Raw genomic sequence first — 25,913 nt, forward strand, 5'->3', positions numbered from 1 at the left:
CTGCAGGGAGTCGCAGGCTGCTCTCAAATCCCCCCTCGCTCTTCTCTTCTGCAGGTTAAACAAGCTGATTCCTTTATCCTTTCATCTTAGTCATGTGCCCCAGCCCCAGAATGATTTCCGTTGCTCTCCGCTGGTCTCGCTCCAATTTGTTCACACCCCTCCTGTAGTGGAGACCCCAAATGACGCAAAACTCCAGACGTGGCCTCACCAGTGCCGGATAAAGGGGAATAATCACTTCCCTCCATTGGCTGGCAATGCTCCAATAATGCAGCCCAATATGCCGTTAGCTTTCTGTGCTACAAGGGCGCCCTGTTGACTATCCAGCTTCTCATCCACTGGAATCCCCAGGCCCTTTCCTGCAGAACTGCTGCTTAGCCAGTCGGTCTCCAGCCTGTAACAATGCTTGGGATTCTTCCCTCCCAGGGCAGGACTCTGCCCTTGTCCTTGTTGAACCTCATCAGATTCCTTTTGGCCCAAACCTCTACTTTGTCCAGGTCTCTCTGAACCCTGTCCCTGCCCTCCAGCGTATCTACCTCTCCCCTAGCTCAGTGTCCTCTGCAAACTTGCAAACCCATCCCCTCAGCCAGCTCATTAATGACGATGTTGAACAAAGCCGGCCCCAGGACTGACCCCCGGCACTCCGCTTGCTACCAGCTGCCAGCCAGATATGGAGCCATTGATCAGTACCTGTTGAGCCCGACAATCCAGCCAGCTTTCTAGCCACCTCACAGTCCATTCGTCCCACCTGTCATTCCACATTGTGCAAATTCCCCAAGCAAAACAATCCCCATAGGAGCTGTGGGTCCTTAGCTCCTCGGATAATCAGCTTCAGGGACTCATGTAGCACAGCCAGAAAGTGGCACACTCAGAACCTGTGGCCAGTTTTCAAATCTCTGTTCCCAGTCTCCCCCGCCCCACCTCAAAACGCCGCTGTTTCTAACACGAGGGGCATACGTTTGAAAATCGCACTGACCAGCACCCATGCCGCTGTCCTGGGAGCAGACTGGAGATAGCCCATTTCTCTCCGCTGTTTGCTTGCTTAGGAGCTGGTTGCGCGCGCCGGGCACCCTCCTGGCATTCACCTGGAGGTGGGAGTTCATGTTTCATTCCAAAAAAACATTTTCTGTATTTCTATTTAATAGTACATTTTTTTGCTCTGCAAGGAGGCATCAGACTTCACTGCAGGTGCCCTGCAACCTCTCGGGTTGAATGCCCTACAGCAGCGTGTGGGGGCATCTGAAGGGGCAGGCAGGTGGTGACTTCGATTACTGTGAGGAAGCAGAGAAGCTGCCAGCCAGCACCGCAGGGGGTGCAGGGAGCCTTTGGGCCCAGCTGGCCCCACCATGCTGGGCCTGGGAGAAGGGGGGAGAAAGGAGGACGTCCCGGCTCCGTGGGGCTGACTGGCAAAGGGCAGGAGCTAGGGCCAGGGTGTGACGTAGTGGGGGTACCTGGCTGGTTTCTATGCTGCTGGCTCTGGGGGAACCCCCACTGGCTGCCGTGGGTACCACGACCCAGCAAAACAGGATGGGTCACTATGCAAACCAGTGGCCAGACACCCCCCATGGAGAGGAACAAAGGAAGGTGGAATGCTGCCCTGGCTGGGGGGCAGGGCTGGAAGTTAGTGAGTTGGTTGGTGGCTGTCTGGGAGGATGGATGAGACAGCCTAGGGAGAGGAGCTGGAGTTTAGGGGCCCAGTCTCCCCCATCTCAAGGGGGCCTGAGGCATCCTAGCCCAGTTCCTGTAACCAGATTACATCTGTGCTGCGCTGTGCTGGAGGAGCAATAAACCACCCTCTATTCCACCGGCTGGTACAGTCTGTTTGTGCCATTTCGGGGTGCAGGAGACGGGGAACCCCCAACGTGCCGTCACACAGGGTCACTAACCTGCCCAGCCAGGAAGTCTCAGCTGCAGGAGACCCTGGAGGAGACGGAGGAGCCTCAGCTCCAGTGGCAACGGAGTCGTTGTGGCGCTCGGCCTCCCCAGCTGGCAGCCGGCTGCCGAAGGAGCCTGGCACCGCGGGGAGGGTGGCTCGCAGCCCGGCCACCAACGAGAGGGGCCAGGCCCCACAGCCAACAGACCCTGATAGGGGGACACCGAGGGCGGCACATTGAGACTGGTTGGCTGCCCCTATTCGGGGAGCAACACACACCGGGCCCTGGCCTGGAACTCGATGGAGGGGGAAGGCCTGAGTCCCCTCCCCCCAACCTCACCATGACCTTAGAGACTGAGGCCCCACAACCAGGCAGGGGGCCAGGCGCCCTGTGCTCTCACCACTAGGCCATCCAGGCCACCCGTTACAGTTACACTGGTGCAAAACCCAGGCTTGAAATCAGTTGCCTTACCCCAGATTTCCATCCGAGGGACGGTCAGCCTGGGTCAACATAGGAATGGCCAGACTGGGCCAGACCAAAGGTCCATCCAGCCCAGTGTCCTGTCTGCCCACAGGGGCCAATGCCCGGTGCCCCAGAGGGAGGGATCACAACAGGGAATCCTCACGTGATCCTTCTCGTCACCCATTTCCAGACAAGCAGAGACTAGGGACACCATCCCTACCCAGCCTGGCTAATAGCCATTGATGGACACAATCTCCATGAATTTATCTAGCTTTTTTTGAACCCTGTTAAAGTCCTGGTCTTCACAACATCCTCAGGCAAGGAGTTCCACAGGTTGACTGTGCACTCAGTGAAGAAAAACTTCCTTTGGTTTGTTCTTTAAACCTGCTGCCTATGAATTTCATTTGGTGACTCCTCGTCCCACTTATATTGTGAGAACAAGTAAATAACTTTTCCTTATTCACTTTTTCCACACCTCTCATGATTGTATAGACCTCTGTCACATCCCCCCTCAGTCTCCTCTTTTCTAAGGTGAAAAGTCCCAGTCTCTTTAATCTCTCTTCACATGGGACCTGTTCCAAACCCCTGGTCATTTTTTTTTTTTGCCCATTTCTGAACCTTTTCCAATGCAAGATATCTTTTTGGAGATGAGGCAACTCCATCTGTCTGCAGTATTCAAGCTGAGGGCATCCCATGGTTTTATACAGAGGCAATAAGGGTATGTCTACACTACAAAGTTAATTCGAACTAACAGACGTTAGTTCAAATTAACGTGGATAGGCGCTACACTAGCAAACCGCTAGTTCGAACTTAATTCGAACTAGCGGAGCGCTTAATTTGAACTAGGTAAACCTCATTCTACGAGGACTAACGCCTAGTTCGAATTAACTAGTTCGAATTAAGGGCTGTGTGGCCACTTAATTTGAACTAGTGGGAGGCTAGCCCTCCCCAGCTTTCCCTGGCGGCCACTCTGGGCACCACCAGGGAAACTCTTCTGCCCCCCTCCCAGCCCCGGAGCCCTTAAAGGGGCACGGGCTGGCTACGGTGCCCGTGCCAGGTGCAAGCCTGCCAGCACCCAGCCAGCAGACCCTGCACCTGGCACGGCTCGAGCCAGCCACCCGCTGCCACCCAGCCCTCCGCCTCTTCCCGGGACCAGGCTGACGGCTCCCGGGAGCCTGCCCAGGTCCGCAAGAGGCGGGCGCCTGCCTGGTCTAGTGCAGACATCGTGGACCTCATCCACGACCTCCACACTAGGCACAGGAAAGTGACCGTCTAGGGCAGGATAGCTGCCAGCCTGGCCACCCAGGAGCAGGTTTGCATGAAAATCAAGGTGGTCCAGTGAGACCCCCGACCCTGAGCCCTGAGCTTAGAATGGCCGTACTGGATCAGACCAAAGGTCCATCTAGCCCAGTAGCCTGTCTGTCGACAGCGGTCAACACAAGGTACCCCGGAGGGGATGGACCGAAGACAATGACCAAGCCATTTGTCTCGTGCCATCCATCTCCAGCCATCCACAAACAGAGGCCAGGGACACCATTTCTACCCCCTGGCTAATACCACTCCATGGACCCAACCTCCATGACTTTATCTAACTTCTCTTTAAACTCTGTTATAGTTCTAGCCTTCACAGCCTCCTGTGGCAAGGAGTTCCACAGGTTGACTATTTGCTTTGTGAAGAAGAACTTTATGTTGTTAGTTTGAAGCCAGCTACCTATTCATTTCATTTCATTTGGTGTCCTTTGGTGTCCTAGCACTCAGGGCACTCCAAGCCAGGACTGCTTTGCAAGCGGGGAACCCCTGAGAACTGTCTGTCTGGGGTGGGGGTCGGGTCCCTTTAAGCACAGCCCTCGGCTAGCCTGAGACAGCAGCTCCACGCTCTAAGTCCTAATCTGCTGCCCTGCCGGCACTGCTTCCGGCCATCCTTAACCTCGGTTCAGGGTCCACTCAGTGTGGACATGCTAGTTCGAATTAGCAAAACACTAATTCGAACTAGTTTTTAAGTCTGGATGTGCTCATTCAAATTAGCTTAGTTTGAATTAACTAAGTTAGTTCGAATTAGTGCTGTAGTGTAGACATACCCTAAGATATTCTCTGTCTTCGCGAAGGCGAAGCCAAGAACTAGTGGCCCAGGAAGAGGAGATGCACGTGGCAGGTCTTGTCCGGGTTACTCGTTACGAAGTGAGGAAATGAAAGAACGGCTCCCTCTTTATTTCCTGGGTTCAGCTCCACTGCAATTACAAACCAATGTCTGGACCGCACCGCCTAACGCATCCCTTCAGCTAGGCTCGGGTGCAGCTGAACATGGGCTGGCGCTCACACGGGCCCCAAGCAGCCTGTTCTGGTGAGGAAGGAAACCCAAACATCTGGGCTAGTCGCAGGTGGGGAAAGAGCCGAGAGGCAGCCATGGGAGAGTAAAAGTGAAAGTGCTTCCAGCCGCCTGGCACGGGGCGAGGCTGGGGGACAGCTGGCATGAATGCCTGGCTTTGTCCCAGGCACTGGAGAGCGTTAGCCTCACAGGCCACTGCGGGCTTCTTTTTTCCCTCCAACTCCAGACAGCCCAGTCTGCCGCTGGCCTGAGAAAAGCCGCTCTGCTGTGTCCGGCTGCACAAAACGCCTCCGAAAAACACAACTTAAGCTCTCCCAACAGGTGGCCAGAAACCCAACCCCACGCGGTCCTGCCTGGCGGAGTCTGCTCGTGAGAAACATCTGGCTAGGAGCCCAGCCTGTCGCCCGGCCCGGTGGGGGTGGGGCAGGGCCCAGCTCCGGGTCCCCCGACACCGGAGAGCAAACAAGGCAGCCAATCGGGGAGACGAGGGGCGGGCCCCCAGCAATGCGTTTGTGACCCTCACGCGACAGGAAGCCAGGCTGGACGGCTTGCGGAATGGGGGGGCCTTTGGGGAGTGGTCACCAGGCTCACAACAAAGCACTGAGAGGAGAAGGCGAGAAAGGGAAAACAGACACCCGGCAACGCCCTTCCAAGGGTGACAACGGGCCGGCTCTCCAGCCACGCTGGCCTGGCACAGCGCCACTGACTCCACGGCCCAGGGCGGGGGGAAGCCAGACGGGCGAGCGTCGGCAGCACGCACGGAGGAAGGATGCGGGCTGGGCACACCAGGCACCTCGCCCCAAGGAGGAGGCTGAGTCTGGCTGATGCAGCCCCTCGTGTCCTGGGACAGGCAGGGGAACAGCATCTCGAGGGCCCTGCCTTGGGGAGCACCCGCTCCTGGACACGTACTGAAGGGCTGTCCCGGGTCCAACCGGGGGGTGTCCGGCTGCCGTGGACAAGCACGGCTCCTGCGGTGGGCGGCAGTGACAGAAACTCCAGCTCTTCCAGCAGGGAAGCTGGAGAACACGAAGCCCTGGAGGTACCGAGGCACAGCCCTGCCCAGGGATTAAAGAGGGTCAAATTCAGAGCCTGCTCCTCTTGCAAAGGAAACTTACACAGGTCGCGGCTTCATGGCTGGAGGGCGGGAGAGGGGGAAGGGCAAGGCAGGAGAGCTCTTCCAGTTCGGATAAAGAGGCGGAGGCCATGTTGACACTACGGAGCTTACAGAGAGGCAGCAGTGGTGCTGGACGGTCTCCTGTGTACTGCCCCATTCTGGCGGGGGAGAGCAATGAAACCGCTGTGCCGGGGGAGAGACAGAGCACTGGCCACACTGGCACTGTTCTCGGCCCAGGCGGCGGGGTTCACACCCCAGAGCGACGGAAGTGCCAGAAGAGACACAGCCTAACCCTCCAGCCGGGGGTAGGGCAGCTGGAGAAGCCTCTGTCCCTGGGCGTTCGCCTGGGAGGTGGGAGCGCAGCATTAGAATCCTGGCTCCAAGTCAGAGCTGGGATTTGAACCTGGGTCTTCCACAGCCCAGGTGCATGTACCCACAGCGGCACTGGGCATGGGGAAGAGCCAGCCGCCCCCCGGCGTTCTCTCGCCCAGGAAGCGAGGCAGGGCAATGCCCCTGCCAGGGCGCGGGAGCCAGCTGACGAACGGCTGACGGAGCATCAGAGTTTCCTTTGGAAGCTGGTCCTGAGAGCTCGGGCCAGGTGAATGCCGCTCCCAACCAAGGGCTTCCCTGCCACAACTCTCAGTGCCCACCCAGGTGTTCATGCAGCCGGAGAGCGGCCCCGTGGGGTTAGACACGCCCCGAAGGGCCCGCAGGGCTCACGCTAGCCATGTCCCGTCAGAGCACACCCGCCGGGATGGCTATGGTGTCCTGGGCCAGCACTTGCCTCTATGCTGGCTCTTTGATAACATGAAGCATTTGGCCGGGCTTCCGTGGGGCATTTCTCCGCTTGCATGTGACACGCGAACTTGGGACACAACAAACAATCCCAAAGTCACCTCACGTTCTAGGCGTCAGTGGGGGGCCCAGGGGTCTGGACACAAATCAGAGACGTGGAAGGGTGGAACCAGGGGCCCATGAAGCCCTTGACATCTGCTTAGCAGATTGCAGCAAGCACTGGAATTCTCTCCGGGGCAGCCATGGTGTCACTGCCCGGAATGACTGACCTCCCAGACGGAAAGAAAAGAAACAATGCTACGGTGTGGGGGGCACAGGAAAGGGGGGCGTAATGGGAAGGGGGTGAGCACAGAGGCCCTGACCCGGAGGGGGAGGATGGGGGCCCAGTATAGGAGGAATGGGAGGCCGCCGAGAGAGGTGGGCATGCCGAGAGCCTGGCACGGAGGAGAGGGAATGGAAGGATGCACAGACCCCTGGAAGGAGGAGGTGGGGGGCACACAGACCCCCTCGTCTGATAGAGGGAGTCAGTGGCTGCAGGGCCTCTACAGACAGGGACAGGAGGGGGTCACGCAGGCAGTTTGGGGGGGGATGGTCAGGCTACAGAAATTACAAAATGTGCAACCCCCTAGTGAAATCTGATTCCATTCAATAGGCCCAATTCAAACCTGGTGTAAATGGGCCCAACCTCACTGAAGTCAACGGGGCTGGAGTCAGACCTGTTACCCAAGGCCAAAAAGACCTTGCTCATGTAATGCCCATGAACACACGCCTGCCCTGAATCCGGCTGGTCAGTTACAAAACTGCTGCCTTCTTTAGAAACTACAGCCTATCTGATCACTCTCCCGAGGGCTGCCATGCACACACGGAACAACACCTTTACAGCCAGAGTCCCCCACGAGTCGCACCCTCGGAGCCGGAGCTAGACAAACCAGACGTGCCACCGTCCCGCTGAAGCAGGAATGCTGGGAACGGCCGGGGGCACAGCTACCGACTGCTCCACAGACAAGGCCTTGACTAGCAAGCGTGGCCACAGTCACACCCGGAGGCATCTGGGTTACTAAACAACGTACGGAAAGAACCAAAAGGTGAATTCTTTGGCCATAACCAGGCAAAGAAACAAGCTGGGAGAATGCAGCACCCAGCGCCCAGGTGCCTCTAGTGCATTCAGGGCTGGGCGGTCTAGGAGCCTGGGCAGGGATCCTGAAAGCAGCAGCGCTGTACAGAGAGCTTCCTTCGGGGGTTCTTGGAGCACTTCTGGCCTTGCAGTGGTGAGCAGAGCACAGCGCTAGTGCACTGCAGTGGTGAGCAGAGCACAGCGCTAGTGCACTGCAGCCCAGCTAGCACGGGGATCGGTCGGGAGACATGGCTCAGGCGAGCAGAGCGAAGTGCCCTACACTCTGGAACCCGGCCCGGCTCTCTGCACACACACACAGGGCCTCTCCCAGGTGCCCTGTTATTTTTAGAGGGGCAGTATCCCATTGCCTCCGCCTGCCAGAGCCTGCCACTTTCACGTCCTGCAGCAGACACGGACATTGCCAGCCTTGCCCGGCAGTGGGGAGCTGCCGGCATGGACCCTACACGTTGCTGGAAGTACAGACAAGGTCTAAGTTTCCCATGAAAGCCTGTTCCTTACCCAGAGCACGGAGCTATTCGTAGCTGCAGGCTGAACCTGTCCAGTCCAGAACTCCCCGTCGTCCGGAATGATGTCAGAGAGCCGGATGTCCACTCGTCATGGGGTGGCCACGTTTCCCGCGGTCCCGTAAAGTTTGTCTGCAGCCCCCAGTCCGGGCTCGCGGTGCTCTGTGCTGTGATTTGGCTCTAAGTCACCCCTCAATGTCGTCTCGGAGCCCAGCGAGCAGTGGGTGTGCTGGCATTGCTGCTAGCCAATCCTGACCTCCCGTGGACCAGAAAATTCTCTCGCTCAGAACCGGCCAGGGCCCGAGCATGCCACACTAGAGACATTCAACCTGTGGAAGCTTTACCTGGAGTTGCCCGGGTCCTTCAGGGTAGGGGGCTGGAGATGTGGAGGATGCAGGAATGAGGGGAGGGGACTGGAAGGTGTAGGGGGTTATGGGGAGGGGTCAGGGTGCAGAAATCAAGGCAAGGGGTGGAGGGCTCAGGGCAAGGAATGGCAGCAGTTGGCAGCTGCTACCTGGGGCCAGCCCGGGGTGGCAAGGGCCAGGCCAAGGCGACGAAGACCACGCTGCCGGGCGGGTGTCTGTTCCATGGCTCTCTGGGCTTGCCAGGGGCACACTTGCTTCCTGCCCCCTTCCCCGGTCATTTGGGAGTACAACTGTCCCTGCTCTCACAGCCCTTCCCTTCTGTTTGACAAGAACCTGTCCCATTCCAGGCACATCCGAACCCTGACCTTGCCTTAAGGTAGAAGAGGAGGACGCTGCCTCCCGAACATGGTGCACGTGCTCCCGGGGCAGGCTCTGGCCAAAAGAGCTACTGTAACTGGGAGTCCTGAGTTGCAATCCTGTGTCCCGCTCGGCTGTCCCAGCCCGAGGCGTCGATGGCTTGGACAGGGTTCAGAGAAGAGCCATGAGAATGATCCAAGGGCTAGAAACCTGCCTGGCCGTGCTCCTAGCGTCTGTCGCAAGGGCAGCCACAGTCTGTAAGTCCCTACATGGAACAAACACTGGGAAAGGGACCCTGCAGTCCGCTACAACACAGACCAGTGGCTGGAGGTTGAAGCTGGACAAATTCAGACTGGAAAGAAGGTACCAGCTCCTCCCATGGCCGGCATGCTGGCTGTGCGCTCTAGCGGGGCAGCCTCGCAGCAGTGAGACTGGGGGCTGGGTCTCATAGCCTGCCACAACCCTCCCTCTCCTGTGCGCGGCCTTGGAGAGGAATTCTGGATGCCGAGGCAGCTCTGTCCTAGCTCCATCCCCCGTGAGCTGTCTCTCTCCTAGCAGCTACTTCTCGCTTCTTCGACTTGCGCGGACCCCAAACCCGCAGAGCAATCCTGCCATGAGGTTTCACAGGTATTTCGAACTAGGGCTTTATTTCAAACACCCGTTTCACTGCCGTGTGTAGACGCGGGCAGTTACTCCGGGCTTGTCAATTTCAAAAATGGCGCCCGGCCAGGAACATGCAAATCAAGTGTGGGATATTTAGATCCCGGGCTTGATTTGCAATTCCGAATGCCTACATTTGCAGCCCCATTTTGAATTAGGCTGCAAGTGTAGACATAGCCAAAGAGACTCCAAAAGACTTCACCAGGCCTTGGCTCAGCCCTGCAGGAGGCAGAGAAGACCTGCATGGGGCTGTGCTAGTAAAGCCTGTTGAACAGCACACCCGCAGGCTCTCCCACCTTTTAACATTTGACTTAGCAACCGCAGCCCTCTGCAGGGTGTGAATCCAGGCCCGTCAGGCCCTCAGCACAGGCTGCAACAGAGCTGGCAGGAGTAGTAGGCTTTTACCCTTTATGTAGGCCAGCAGCTAGCAGGGCTATGACACGTCCCCAGTCAATTATACCACTGTTCGCTGCTCAGCAGCAGAATGCCGAGTCATGCCTGCTGGGGGCTCGTCCCGGCTCCAGTGGTCAGAACAGCCATTGTAAGAAAGCGTTCGTTGCGTTTACCCTGTCCAAGCGAGATGGCTCCAGCCTCCTTCTGAAAACCTCTAGTGAAGGAGCTTTTACAACCTGGCTGCCTTCTGTGACGAGGCAACTTGCCTGCCCCATGTGCCGATGATGTGACGCACCTTGACTTTCTATGCCTTGACATACCTTGATGGTCTCCCACAGGATTCTTGCCAGCAAGTTAAAGAAGAATGGATTGGATGAATGGACTGTGAGGTGGACAGAAAGCTGGCTGGATTGTCAGGCTCAACGGGTACTGATCAACGGCTCGATGTCTGGCTGGCAGTCGGTAGCAAGAAGAATGCCCCAGGCATCAGTCCTGGGGCCGGCTTTGTCCAACATCATCATTAATGAGCTGGATGAGAGGAGGGATTGCACCCTTAGTGAGTTTGCGGATGACACTAAGCTATTTGGAGAGGTAGATATGCTGGAGGGCAAGGAAAGGGTCCAGAGTGACCTAGACAAATTGGAGGGTTGGGCCAAAAGGAATCTGATGAGGTTCAACAAGGACAACTGCAGAATCCTGCACTGGGGATGGAAGAATCCCAAGCGTTGTTACTGGCTGGGTACCGACTGGCTAAGTAGCAGTTCTGCAGAAAAGGACCTGGGGGTTACAGCAGATGAGAAGCTGGATATGAGTCAACAGGGCGCCCTTGTAGCCAAGAAGGCGAATGGCATATTAGGTTACATTAGAAGGAGCATTGCCAGCAGATCTAGAGACTCATAGACTTTAAGGTCAGAAGGGACCATTATGATCATCTAGTCTGACCCCCTGCACAGTGCAGGCCACAGAATCTCACCCACCCACTCCTAGAATAATCCTCTCACCTATATCTCAGATATTGAAGCCTTCAAATACTTTGAAGACCCCAAGATGCAGAGAATCCTCCAGCTGTGATCTGTACCCCATGCTACAGAGGAAGGCAAAAAACCTCCAGGGCCTCTGCCAATCTACCCTGGAGGAAAATTCCTTCCCGACCCCAAATATGGCGATCAGCTAAACCCTGAGCAAGACTCACCAGCCAGACACCCAGAAAGTTCTCTATAGTAACTCCTATCATGCCTCCATTGACCTATTTCCCACTGATAATGAATGGTCAATTAGGGTATGTCTACCCTACCCCCCCTAGTTCCAACTAGGGGGGGGTAATGTAGTCATACGGAGTTGCAAATGAAGCCCGGGATTTGAATTTCCCGGGCTTCATTTGCATAAAGCGGGCCGGCGCCATTTTTAAATGCCGGCTAGTTCGGACCCCGTGCCGCGCGGCTACACGCGGCACAGACTAGCTAGTTCGGATTAGGCTTCCTAATCTGAACTAGCTGTACACCTCATTCCAATTCAAATCCCGGGCTTCATTTGCAACTCCGTATGACTACATTACCCCCCCTAGTTCGAACTAGAGGGGTAGTGTAGACATACCCTTAGTTACCAAGATCCTGTTAGCTCATCAAACCATCCCCTTCATAAACCCATCTAGTTTAATCTTGAAACCAGATAGATCTTCTGCCCCCACTACTTCCCTTGGAAGGCCGTTCCAGAACCTCACTCCTCTAATGGTTAGAAACCTGGTTAGAAATGGTTAGAGAAGTGTTTGTTCCCCTTGATTCAGCTCTGGTGAGGCCTCATCTGGAGTACTGCATCCAGTACTGGGGCCCCCATTATAGAAAGGATGTGGACGCATTGGAGAGGGCAACCAAAATGACGAGGGGTCTGGGGCACATGACCTACGAGAAGAGGCTGAGGGATTTGGGCTTCTTTAGTCTGCAGAAGAGAAGGTTGCGTGTGGGGAGAGGGAGCTTACATTCCAGCGACGGACCAAGGAAACATTTATCTGCAAATAAATAACTGTTTAGTGGGGGGAATGCCCAAATTAACAACAAATAAGTTGTTATTCTTGGATCTGGGCTTTCAACGCTCCAGTCATCTGAAGAAGTGGGTGGTGCCCACAGAAGCTCACGATCCATCTACATGTTTTGTTGGTCTCTAAGGTGCTACTAGACTATTCGTGGTTTGTTAAGTTTTTCCTGTTACAGACTCACTCAGCTCCCTCCTGAAGCTTTTGAACAAGTAAGTTGACCAGTTCTAGTTCTAGCCCCATAAAAGCCACTGAGCAACCTTCAGCATCACTGCAGGGCCTATGATGTCACCGTGACTAGTCACCTGTCGGCGAAGTAGCGCTGTGGCTTGCAGCTGTTGGGGGCATGAGCCGCCACAGCCAGGCCTGCATTTGCTGGGCCCCACAGACTCCCCCCCTCCCCACCCACATACTCTCCTTCCCAGACAGCATGTGCAGCAACAGCTGCAGCAGCCTGATCTGGAAGCAAACCTGCAAGAACGGGCTCAGGAGCAGTCTCGCTAACCTACCTTCCGGAAGTGGGGCAGGGGCTGTTGTGAAAAAGCCCCGCACCCCATCAAGTACAGACCAGAAAGCAGTGTTCCAAGGTTTCAGAAGTTCCTGCATTTCCAAGCTGGTGTTTGTACTGAGAAATTCCCGTCTCTGCCTGGGGCGGGAGTGGAAAGGGTTACGGATTCACAAACATTCCACTAGCCTGCAGGGAGAGTCACAGGGATTGAAAGGAGATTTAATTAGTAAAATCTCGTTAGGCAAACGAAATTATCCGTAAGACAATACTCCTCTGGACAGGGGGTATGATTAAACAAAGCCATTAATTGAGAAAGTAGCATCAGCAGCTCACTAAATTCATTCATCTTTGTGCTGGCTCCATTTTACCTCTTCAGAGTTGAATTGAATTGAGTGGCCTTTTTTTTTTTTTTTTTTTTGGTTTAATGGAAAGATCCCTCAAAGCTTTCAGAAATGCCTGATTTAGGGCTTCAGACCTTTGCATCTCATCAGCAGGCTCTCCCTGCCAGATTTCAGCTAAAGTGGTTTGATTGCATAATGCCTATTTGCATAATGTAAATAGCAATCTACTAGCACAGGAGATGGGAGATGCAGAACAGCCATTATTATTTTACCGCTCCACAAAAATGCTACATTTAGGAGGCAGATTTGCAGCTGAAAAAGCCTTATAAAAGTGACTACAGCGTACTGTATTTGATCGAGCACTTCATTTTGTTACACCTGGCACATCCAAGAGTCAGCGGTTCAAGACAGATCAGTGGGTTGGTGAGGACTGATCGCTGGAGTCACAGGTACATTGTGGCTTCTGCTAGTGCTATCTTGATGGCTACTTCTATCCAATGGGACTCCTTAAACACAAACATATTTGGATATCTATATCCCTTGCTTAAAGAACTTATTCAAAATCCTGCCACAGTCTGCTAATAAGCTCTTCAGGGAGCACCGCGTTGTAGGCATTTGTCGAGTATCTAGCACAACAAGGCTCAGGTGTGCAGTGCTAGAGAACACAAATGTACATTATGAATAATAAGAATACCACAATTTAGCACCACTTAGATACATGGGGATACAGGAAACCCTAAGCTAGCTGAGAGCCCGCTCTGCCGTACCCAATAATTTCCCATAACTTAAAATCCGATGTTGTAACAGCTGATTGGAACGTAAGAGTGAAATGTCACCGTTCCATTACAGTTTGCCTTGCTACGAGCAGATCTGTAAAAACGAATGACCTCATGCCAGCTAATAACTTTGTCTTTTCAAGGGAGTATTCCAGGATGTTGTAGTAATAAATAAAATAATAATAATAATAATATCTACTAAAAATTACCTCTCTGAACATATATTTAGAAGGCTACTTCACCTACTACTTGACTGTTTCTTGGCATAATCATTCAATATAATCATTCAATAGTTATCTGTCAAAGGACAATATGCCAATAAGTAGGATTCAAATATTAGGTTAGCTAAAATTGACATATCACTAGAAGATTCACCTGGCATTTTTCAGGACCTTAACCCAATTCATTTTTGTTTATTTTCATTTAAGTCATTGCTGAGGGCTGGGGCTGGGGTTAGGGAGGAGGGTGCAGGATGCAGGCTGCCCCGGGGAGAGAGAACTACCCCAGCCCTCTCTCACTGCAGCTGCTTAGGTCAGGTGAGAAGCGCCTCTCCAAGGTTACTGCAGCAGGCACAGCAGGGGAGGGGTGCATGTCCCCTGGCTGGGGCAGGTCCAGGTTCCTCTGCCCCCTGGTCTCCCCAGCCAGAGTGAGTGATGCCGCACACTGGGCACTTTCCCCAGTAGTAGTTCAGGACAGCAATGTAGTAAATTCAGGATTCACAGATGTGGCGTCCTGACAGGTCTTCTGCTCCGTCAGGGATGATAAACATTTGGCTGCATGCGTTTTCGTAGGCTCCCTCAGTATCTCCTGCCAGCTCTGCGCAGGCAGCTCATGTAATAGACTTCATGAAAGCCCCCAAAGACCACAGACTCAGATAAGATACAAAGGCACCCGTGTCAGGTTTATAGTCAAATGAAGTTCAGTAATAGTCATGGGGGGCCCGATGGCCTCTGAGCTCCTCTGTGTTTGTACCCATGACAATAGACTCAGCTCAGTCAATAGTACGAATTTCACTATTGCCCCCCAGGCCAAACAAAAAGCTAAGCTGAGGTGCCCCAACGTTTATAAACAAAAATACACAATCTATAATACACACCTTACATATTATTTCACGCATTAATAATACGTTTGGTACCTTCCCTCGTACTTTCCTCCAAAGCATTCCTACCCACCACCCGTTGTTATGCTTCCACTCCTGTTTGAAATGTACAGTAGATGAACTATACGATACAAGCACTGAAGCCAGCTGTGTGATTTGTAAGATCAAGGCTGTGAGATCAAACATTCAGTAGCTGAGGTGGTTCCAATAATGCTAGTAACAAATTGTTTTATGGTGATATCAGTAACTAATTCTGACCCCAGATTGAGAACGGCTGCTCTACGTCAAACAGGAATGAATTCCAGGAAGTTCTCTGGCTTGAGATGTATGGGAAATAGGATCAGCTGAGCATAACGGTCCCTTCTGGTTTTACAATAAACAAAGCTGACAAAAAACGTTATCAGACTGAAATATTTTGTTTCACACAAAAACTGAGATTTTGATTTTTAATCCCAATTTGGGACAAAATCTCATTTTTAAAACTTGACATTTCCCATGGAATGGAAATTCCACTTTTTAACGAGGTCAAGAAAAAACCTTTTGGGGGAGAATCTGAGTTGGGTGTTGACACAGATAAACTTCAACCTCTGCTAAAAAAGATTGTTGCCTTATTGACTCTCAGAAACAATATAGTACTGGAAGGAACCTCAAGAGGTCAGATACTTGAAAGCTGTTACGTCCCCAGTCAGTCCTCCCTTTTCCAGACTAAACTATCCCATTTTTTCCCAGTGTTCCCTCAAAGCTCATGTTTTCTAGGCCTTCCATAATTTTCATTGCTCTTCTCTGGACCTTCTCCAATTTGTCCACATCTTTCCTGAAATGTGTCATGCAGAACTGGACACACTACTCCAATCGAGGCCTAATCAGTGTAGAGCAGAGTGGAAGAATGACTTCTCGTTTCTTGCTTACAACACTCCTGTTAATGCTACCCAGAATCATGTTGGGTTTTTTTGTTTGTGTTGTTTTTTGCAATAATGTAACATTGTTGATTCATATTTAGCTTGTGGTCCGGTCCACTATAAACACTACATCCCTTTCTGTGGGACTCCTTCCCATTTTGTATATGTGCAACTGATTGTTCCTGCCTAACTGGAGTACTTTGCATTTGTCCTTATTAAACTTCATCCTATTTACCACAGACCATTTCTCCAGTTTGTCCAGATCATTTTGATTTATAATCCTATCCTCCAAAGTGTTTGAAATCCCCTCAGCTTGGTATCATATGCAAACTTAATAAGAGTACTCTCTATGCCATCATCTAAATCCTTGATGAAGATGTTAAACAGAACCAGTCCCGAAACAGACCCCTGCAGAACCCCACTTGTTATGCCCTTCCAGCAGGATTGTGAACAGTTAATAACTACTCTCTGAGGGTATGTCTACACTAGCCACCCTAGTTCGAATTAGGGTAGTTAATGTAGTCATACGGAGTTGCAAATGAAGCGCGGGATTTGAATTTCCCGGGCTTCATTTGCATGATGCTGGGCGGCGCCATTTTTAAATGTCCGCTAGTGTGGACTCCGTGCCCGCAGCTACACGCGGCACGAACTAGCTACGTTCCATGAGGCGTACAGCTAGTTCAGATTAGGAAGCCTAGTCCGAACTAGCTAGTTCGTGCCGCGTGTAGCCGCGGGCACGGAGTCCGCACTAGCGGACATTTAAAAATGGCGCCACCCGGAATCATGCAAATGAAGCCCAGGAAATTCAAATCCCGGGCTTCATTTGCAACTCCGTATGACTACATTAACCACCCTGGTTCCAACTAGGGTGGCTAGTGTAGACATACCCTGAGAATGGTTATCTTATAGTAGCTCCATCTAGGTTGTATCTCTCTAATTTATTATTGAGAAGCTCTTGTGAAACTGTATCAAAAGCCTCACTAAAGTCCAGATAAGGTATATCTACCACCTCCTCCTTGCCCACAAGACTTGATATCCTATCAAAGAAAGCTATCAGGTTGTTTGACATGATTTGTTCTTGGCAAATCCATGCTGGCTGTTAATTATCACCTTATTATCTTCTAGATGTTTGCGGATGGATTCCTTAATGCTTTGCTCCCTTATCTTCCCTGGCACAGAAGCTAAGTTGGCTTGTCTGTAATTCTTTGGATTGCCCTGATTTTCCTTTCTATAGATGGACACTAGATTTGCCCTTTTCCAGTCTTCTGGAATCTCTCCCGTCTCCCACAACTTTCCAAAGATCATTGCTAATGGCTAATCCCCCAGCCAAGCCATAACGACAGTTCAGACTGAATAAAGCAAAGAAAATCTACAAAACTGATAGCCAAGAGCAAAGCTTCATCCCACTGAATAAGGAAACCACAGAGGCTGCAGGGAAGACAAAACGCTCTTCTGTACTGAAATAGCAGGAGCTCCCAGCCTGAGTCTGGCTCATGTTTCTTGCTTTCCCTTCACCACTCTCCTTTTCTCACATTTCCACAGGAATCGGTCCTGGACAAAGTGTCTATCAACAGCCTCAGCTGGTCCCTCCTGAACCTGGGAACAAGTCTGGTTTTCTGCAAGAGCAGCTCCAAGCTGCTGTCATCAATGGCTCCTGCATTGTGTCCCAATTTCAAGCTTGCCCGATAAACACGGTTGCCGCCCCCCAGGCCAAAGGGGCCTGCTCTTCCTGTGACCCCTCTAACTGCCATCTGTTGGAAGGACTCCAGAGATGGCTCGGGATCAGGCAGGTACATGGAGATGAAGAGTTTTGTGCAGAAGAAACACAGCACAGCTCTCACTTAGACACCTGAAATGAGCTCCTGTACAGAACAGCCACTTCTGCCCACCAGTCTCTGAAGCAACATTAGTGCAAGAGCAAAGGAATGACCCACCCGATGTACAAGATGGGAGAAATGCACAGGCAGCAGGTAATTAAAACATTCAATCCCAATTAAGCCTTCATGAACTCCCATGAAGAGGACTCTGCTGGAGAGCTGGCTTGCAGTTGGAGCAAACAATTTTGGGAACTTCTCTGCCAAACCCCCATGGGAGGGTTGTTCTATTTGCTTTATGAGCTGCATCTCAACTGGCTGGACTAGGGCAATGAAGAGCCGGCATCCGTCTCCACGCACCGGGGAGCAGGACAGATGAAGAGGAGGTGGGGAGCAGCACAGCTGTGTTATAAAAGTGAGATGTAAATATCCCAATTCCCCAGGTTCAGCTCCCTGCCTCTCCAGCTGGAAACAACAGCCCAGCTTAGAGGGGCTCATTAACATGTTAGGAGGGGGAGCCTGTGGGATGGTTGGGGGCACAGGAATCCGCATGGTGAAGGTGAACTGGGACACAGCAGGACTGACAAATCCTCCAGCGTGTGTACGCAAAGCCTCCCCGCTCTTCTATGTTGGACCTCAGAGCCACTACACGAGGAGTCACTCGACCCAGACTGGCCACGGACGGCGGCGCCTGGGGACGGGCCCTGCTTCGCTTGGAGTCGGCAAGGCATGATCAGGACACTTGAATGTAGATGCCAGTCGTGTCTCCAGAATTAAGGGGCCTTGTTCTGTAGCTGAGCTGAAACAGAATCGGTGCTGCCGCCGAGTCGCCGTGCACAGAGAAGAGAACGACGAGCTCTCTCACAGAGCTACCAACACCCGGCTCAGGAAGTTCTTGACTGTGAGACTTTCCACACCCAAATCCTTCTTCAGAGACAGCCAATGGGAGCTTTGGAGAAGTCATGTAGACCTGGGCTCAACTTAGGAGACGGGCTCCGAAGAGCTGTGAGTGGGTCGCTGTTGTCCATATAGTTCCACTTCGTATCTGGGATAACAGGGCTTATCTTCATTTACTGAGTAATGCAAAGGCAATCAGAACAAGATGCGGATGGAACAGCCACACCGTTATTCACTTTCGGACTCTGACATGGGAACGAGGACGCCAGAAGGCAGGGAGCATATCTCACTTGGCAGACTCTGTGGTAGGCAGCATCTGGCAACGTCACCTCCCTGAGTCGGGAGACACGTGGGGCCAAGAGCGTTCCCCATGCTGTCCGGGGATGGGGTCATGCACCTACCTGACTCTGTTCCCTGCTCCTGCCCAGCTGGGGCTCCCAGACAGCAGTCTGTCTTTCTGGGGTCATAGCTGGGAACATGCCTTCCATTCACGTGCAGCTGGCTATCTTTGCTATAAGCTCTCTACCCACGTTGAGGTATGACTGGATTGCTCATTAGGCCCTGGTCTTTTAGGGTATGTCTAGACTACATGGTTCTGTCGATGGAGCCATGTAGATGAGTTTACTAGACATAGGAAAATGAAGCGGCGATTTAAATAATCGCCACTTCATTTACATCAAAATGGCCACCGCGCTGTGCTGATCAGCTGTTTGGCGGCACAGCGGGGCAGTCTGGATGCACCGCAGTTGACAAGGGAAGCCTTTGTCGACCTCTCCATTATGCCTTGTGAAATGAGGTTTACTGGAGCGGTCGACAAAGGCTTCCCTTGTCGACTGCGGCGCGTCCCGACTGCCCTGCTGTGCCGCCAAACAGCTGATCGGCACAGTGCGGTAGCCATTTTGATGTAAATGAAGTGGCGATTATTTAAATCGCCGCTTCATTTTCCTATGTCTAGTAAACTCATCTACATGGCTCCGCCAACGGAGCCATGTAGTCTAGACATACCCTTACAGTCCTACAATAGTTCCAATAGCCACCCACGTGCAGGCAGTGGGGTGGCAGTGATTCTAGGTCACTATGCACAGGAAAGAGCCAGGTCTACATGGAAAACACCGTGGAGACATTACAGCAGGAGCCAAGTGGTAGGGGCACAGACTCCATGTTGTTCCAACAAGGAGCTGCGTCGTCCATAGCCACATTCTGAACAACGGCAAGGTGGGCAAGGAATTAGGGGCCAGTGATTGGCTCTGGCAAAAACCAACATGACCCATCTCACAGCATGTATTCGCCCTGTCAATATGCTCGTTCCTCAGCCATAAAAGGTGCATCTTGTGCACTTTGTACTGCAACGCAGAACTCTGGCCCCCGTGGTTCCCCTCATCAGATAATTATGAATATTTCACCCAGAGCATGTCACATAAAATCTCATAGGAAAAGTCGTCATCTGCCGAAACCTGTTCTGTCCACACCTGTATATTGTCAGCAGGTACAAAGGGGAGAGACTTTGATTCTGACCAATGGCGTGAGTTGGAAAGTTTCCACTGCTCGTTCTCCTGTGGCAACACAGGAGGTGGCCCATTCCCAGGAGGGTGTTAAATGGCCACGAATCAGCAGAGGTGTTGTCACGGTGGACTTACAACGTGCTAAGAGAACTGCACAAGCATCACACCGAGGGGGGTTGTGGAATTCTGTGACACAGCAAACCCCGCCAGGGCATGTCTGGGATAGTGTTTTCCAGCCACGAGACTGAGGCTAAAAATAGGGGAAAGTGGCATCAGACTTTGGCCTTTCTTCTCCTCCGTGTATGCTGGAAACAACAAGAATGCAGGGAAGGCAAAGACTTCAGCTGAGGAGACTGGTCCCAGGCTTAAGGGAGAGGCCTGTGTGGTAAGAACTATAACTCATCTACACCAAGCGGTGGGATGAGAAAAACTGCTTGATCTTAATACTGCCTAGGTGGTTTTGTGCCTGCCACTTATAACCACTTAAATTCTAGCAGGGGAGGGCGCCGAATGGCGAGCCGAGTCCATGCACTGGGGTGTGGGATGAGCTGCACCGGGACAGGCTGAGAAGGAAGGAGACTCTGAGGAGATGGTGGGGGGAAGGGAAGCCCCAGCAGAAGGGGGATTGATCCTGAGGTGATGGGGATGGGAAGGAGAATCTCAGGGGAGGCAACACGAGGCCATGAAAACAACATGAAGTCAGCACCTGAGGAGGGACCCCAGAGCCAGCAACAACTTGTAGAGGGAGTATCTAAGGAGAAGGCGAAGGGGAGCCTCCTGAAGTAGCACAGGAGCAGCGGGATCACACTAATGAAAACGGGATCCCAGCCAGCCTGGGATGGAAACGCTGCAAGGAGACGTCTGGGTAAGATTAGACAACGTTAGCCTGGAGGTTAGCCTGTTAATTTCAGGTTCATCTCCAGAAAGCATGTGGTGAGTCTACATGTACCCTTTCTGGTTCCATTATTGTCCTATTTGCTGTCGCGTGTCTCTTAACCTGGGACAATAAACGTCTGTGTTCACTATAAAGCTCTCCCAGCGCTGTGATGTGCCACAGGCACTGACCTCGAGCTGAGTCACACAATCCATGCTCTGGGGGTAGCAACCCTGGTGTTTCTGTGAGTAGCCAGTGACGGGCCTGAGAATTGTGTTGAACCTGTAACCCGCACAGCCGTCGGGGCTAGCAGTGTCCTGAGGAAACGGGTCGAGTGGTTAGCAGTCAGGGACCTGACAGCTCATTAAGCCCAAACAATTCTTGCTCGAGTTGGGAGTGGGAGGCGATTCACAGGCCTGGGCACCCTGAGAAAGCATCACAGCCCTGCCTCAGAGACTGTTTTCACCAGCCATCCGTGCAGGGTTTCTCTAGCTCCCCCCGCCCTCCCTCCACCAACAACAGAGCCTGTACCTGCTGCTAAACCTGACAGTTATAGAACATCTGCTCTCTGGGAAAGACTCGTTCTAATTTTCAGTTAGACGCTGGTTTAGGGCATCAAGCACGAGGATTTCTCTCTCCCTGATCAGCACCTGTACAGCAAACAGGAAAACATCAAAAAAGAGCTCTCCAATCTGGAGTCTCTCATAAAACACCAACCTTCCCCACAAATGGACTTTACTAAAATAAGACAGAAGATCTACATTACACACTTCACTTCTCTACAGAGGAAAAAGGACTGTAAGCTGTCTAAAATCCTACCTACCACATAGGGCCACAACAGTGATACCCCTAACTCACCCAGCAATATCGTCAATCTATCCAACTACACACTCAGCCCGGCAGAAGAGTCTGTTCTATCTCGGGGACTCTCTTTTTGCCCCGCCATCCCCACTAACATGATACAGTTCTGCGGTGATCTGGAAGCCTGCTTTCGCCGTCTCCGTCTCAAGGAATACTTCCAACACAACACTGAACAGTGCACTGACACACAGATACCTTCCCACCATCAGCACAAGAAGGAGAACTCCACATGGACTCCTCCTGAGGGATTAAATGACAGTCTGGACCTCTACCTAGAATGCTTCCGCCAACGTGCACAGGCAGAAATAGTGGAAAAACAGCATCGTTTGCCTGGTAACCTCAGTCGTGCAGAACGCAATGCCATCCACAGCCTCCGGAACAACTCTGACATTAGAATCAAAGAGGCTGACAAAGGAGGTGCTGTTGTCATCATGAACAGGCCTGACAACCTAAAGGAGGCTGCCAGAAAACTCTCCAATACCAAATTCTACAGGCCTCTTTCCTCAGATCCCACTAAGGAATACACTAAGAAACTGCACCATCCGCTCAGGACACTCCCTACACAAGCACAGGAACAAATTGACACACCTTTAGAGCCCCGACCAGGGTTGTTCTATCTATTACCCAAGATCCACAAACCCAGAAATCCCGGACGCCCCATCATCTCGGGCATTGGCACTCTCACTGCAGGACTGTCTGGCTATGTGGACTCTCTACTCAGACCCTATGCTACCAGCACTTCCAGTTACCTCCGTGACACTACGGATTTCCTGAGAAAACTACAATGCATTGGTGATCTTCCAGAAAACACCATCCTAGCCACCATGGATGTAGAGGCTCTCTACACAAACATCCCACATGCAGATGGAGTACAAGCTGTCAGGAACAGTATCCCTGATGACGCCACAGCACAACTGGTGGCTGAACTCTGTGAATTTATCCTCACACAACTATTTCAGATTTGGTGACAATATATACCTCCAGACCAGTGGCACTGCTATGGGCACCCGCATGGCCCCACAATACGCCAACATTTTTATGGCTGACCTGGAACAACGCTTCCTCAGCTCTCGTCCACTTACGCCCTTTCTCTACCTACACTACATCGATGACATCTTCATCATCTGGACCCATGGGAAGGAGACTCTGGAAGAATTTCACCGTGATTTCAACAGCTTCCACCCCACCATCAACCTCAGCATAGATCAGTCTACACGGGAGGTCCATTTCCTGGACACCACAGTGCACATAAGTGACGGTCACATCAATATCACCCTATACCGAAAGCCTACCAACCGCTATGCTTAACTGCATGCCTCCAGCTTCCATCCCGGACACGCCACACGATCCATTGTTTACAGCCAAGCACTGAGGTACAACCGCATATGCTCCAACCCCTCAGACAGAGACCTACACCTACAAGATCTTCAACGAGCATTCTGTAAACTACAATACCCACACGAGGAAGTGAGGAGACAGATTGACAGAGACAGATGTGTACCCAGAAACCTCCTGCTACGGGACAAGCCCAAGAAAGAAACCAACAGTATACCACTGGCCATCACCTACAGTCCTCAACTAAAACCTCTCCAACGCATCATTAGTGATCTACAACCCATCCTGGACACTGATCCCTCGCTTTCACAGGCCTTGGAAGGTAGGCTGGTCCTTGCCCACAGACAACCCGCCAACCTGAAGCATATTCTCACCATCAACTACACACCACACCATAATAACTCTAACTCAGGAACCAATCCATGCAACAAACCTCGGTGCCAACTCTGCCCACATATATACACCAGCAACACCATCACAGGACCTAACCAGATCAGCCATACTGTCACTGGTTCATTCTCCTGCACATCTACTAACGTAATATATGCCATCATGTGCCAAAAATGCCCCACGGCTATATACATCAGCCAAACTGGACAGTCCCTACGTAAAAGAATCAATGGACACAAATCTGATATTAGGAATGGCAACATACAAAAACCTGTAGGGGAACACTTCAATCTCCCTGGACGCACAATTGCAGATCTAAAGGTAGCCATCCTGCAGCAAAAAAATTTCAGGACCAGCATTCAAAGAGAAACTGCTGAGCTACAGTTCATCTTCAAGTTTGACACAATCAACTCTGGATTAAACAAAGACTGTGAATGGCTCGCTAACTACAAAAGCAGCTTCTCCTCTCTTGGAATTCACACCTCCAGATCAGCTACTAGAAGTGGGCCTCATCCTCCTTGATTGGATCCACCTTGTCATCTCCAGCCTGATTCTGGCCTGCATATTTATTCCTGCCTCTGGAAATTTCCACTACATGCATCTGACGAAGTGGGTCTTTGCCCACGAAAGCTTATGCTCCACCACTTCAGTTAGTCTATAAGGTGCCACAGGACTCCTCACCGCTCTCTCTTCCCTTATTTCCTTGTGATCCTTACTAGCCTACCCTCTGAAACTGCCCAGTGAAATGTCCGATGCACAGCTCTTGATCCCCGTGATATCCCCATATCAGTGATAAGCGCCATGAACTACCTGTGGATTATGGGAAAAATATTTCTTCTTATTTGTTTTAAATAAAACATGCACCCGTGAGTTCTTTCGCTGGTACCTCTCAAAATGTAAAGCAGCATTATCACTTCTAACATTCCCAATGCAATCTCTGCAGGAGCCTTGTTTGAATGGAGGGTGCCACCGCTCTCAAATGTGACCCAAGCGGACAAAGGTGTCTCCACCGCCACCTGCGCCATTTAGGAGCTGACTGTTTAAAACCACCAGCCAGCGGCACAGTCGGAGAATCGTGTTACGATACTGGCCACGACATTCTGCGCCACCAGCCACCTGCCTCATGGCAGGAGAGTAGCCTGCACAGCAGCCCCATTCCCTGTCTCTCCGCTTCCCTGCGCCACAACAAACCAGCTGCCGTAGACCCACCACCCTCCTGAGGCGGGGGGATCCATGCAGCCAAGCGTGACTCTCCAAGCGGTGCTCTTGGGGTGCTCTGACAACACGCCGCCCCTGCAAAGCCTAGAGCCACTCATGGTACGAATCAGAGACTCTGCCAACACCCCAGTTCAAACCGCGCCCCCGCAAGTCACTTGTTTCACAAAACAGCCACACCCCTCCCCAGAAAGGAGAAATAAATCAGCAAAGAGGACACATGAAACAAGGGCCCGTCACACCCGTCGCTGCTCAGCAATATATTCCCAGGCTCCAAGAAAGAGCTGTCACTGCTGAGCCGTACACCAGGCCTGCAGGACGGAAGCTCTTGGGCGATGTAGCGGCATTTTATCACGGAGACATGCTATCACCGAGCGACTCCTTCCCCTTCTGCCTGGTGGCCTAGTGGAGATGGAGCTGCCGGACGTGAAGCTGGCATCCATCCACGGCTTCAGGGCTCCCCAGTACCAGCAGTGGCTCTTGGAAAACACCCACCGGAATTCCCAGCCGCCCCACGGGAGCGATTCGAAAGCTGCTGAAGCCAGAGCGATAATCACATCACCAAACCGCACCACAGAAGAGCTGCCTGGCAGGAGCGGGTCCCTAGGAGGCCAGGCCAGAGCCCCGCCCAGCCCCAGAACTGCGTGTACGCTGCATCCTCCTCCGGCATCGTGTGCCTTGTGCATGACACGCCTCCCCATCCACAGGCAGCGGGGGGAGGGGGGAGCAGCCAGTGCCCAGGTTACACCGAATCCCCATAACTCCCTTGTTTCTTAGAACCAGACAAACCACCTCCCTTGCTCGCCTCCCCTCCTCAGAAACCTTGCAGGAGGCCCGTGGGGCTGCCAGGGGCCAGGCAGATCCTTGCTCCACTAGCCCTGCAGAGACCCCCCCCCCAGAAAGGGACCTGCCTCAGGCCACTCGGGGCAGCAGCTGGCTCTGGGAACCCAGCCAAAACAAGGCACAGCAGGCAGGCCAGACACAGAGCCCGTCTGGAAGCTTGGAGCCTCCAAATGGCTCAAGCTAACACCCAGGGACCCTACACTAGAGCCAGCACCAGCAAACATGTTCGAGGGAACCGCCTCCCAGTGCGGCCACTGGAGAGCCCCTTCAGGGCTTCTTCCTGCATCAGGGTCGAGTGGCCAGATGTGCTTGGCCAGTGTGGCTGGCCTGAACCTCGCGAGCCCCGAGTAACATACTGCGAGATGCTGCCAGAAGCCTCGAGGGGCGTCCGTTGCCCAGCCCATGCAGTGGCATCGCCAGGAGGACGAGACTGCGGCCGGCTTGGCCTGCTGCCCCGCAGTATGTTCAGAACAAGCACAGGCTGGCAGAAGGACCCGGGAGCGCTGCACCGTGCGAAGGAGAAGCCACAGCTCCTCCTCTTAGTAGCAC

General features: G+C 52.6%; 1 protein-coding gene across 13 annotated transcripts in view; it reads right to left on the bottom strand.

Annotated features, from left to right (window-relative positions):
* The window catches only part of PKNOX2 (PBX/knotted 1 homeobox 2), a 341,221-nt gene that overhangs the window by 258,928 nt on the left and 56,380 nt on the right, over positions 1–25,913 (bottom strand). Inside the window, exon 1 of one of the 13 annotated variants that reach the window (XM_089773272.1) lies at positions 974–1,405. The exons of 11 other annotated variants lie outside the window; for them this stretch is intronic. The gene's annotated coding sequence lies outside the window, so the exon portion shown is untranslated. Of the gene's footprint in view, positions 1–973; positions 1,406–25,913 lie in introns of those variants that run through there. One more of the 13 variants, XM_089773270.1, reaches the window with a different exon arrangement.

This window comes from Pelodiscus sinensis, chromosome 25 (assembly GCF_052426305.1).
Source record: "Pelodiscus sinensis isolate ZL-2025 chromosome 25, ASM5242630v1, whole genome shotgun sequence".
NCBI lineage: Eukaryota > Metazoa > Chordata > Testudines > Trionychidae > Pelodiscus > Pelodiscus sinensis.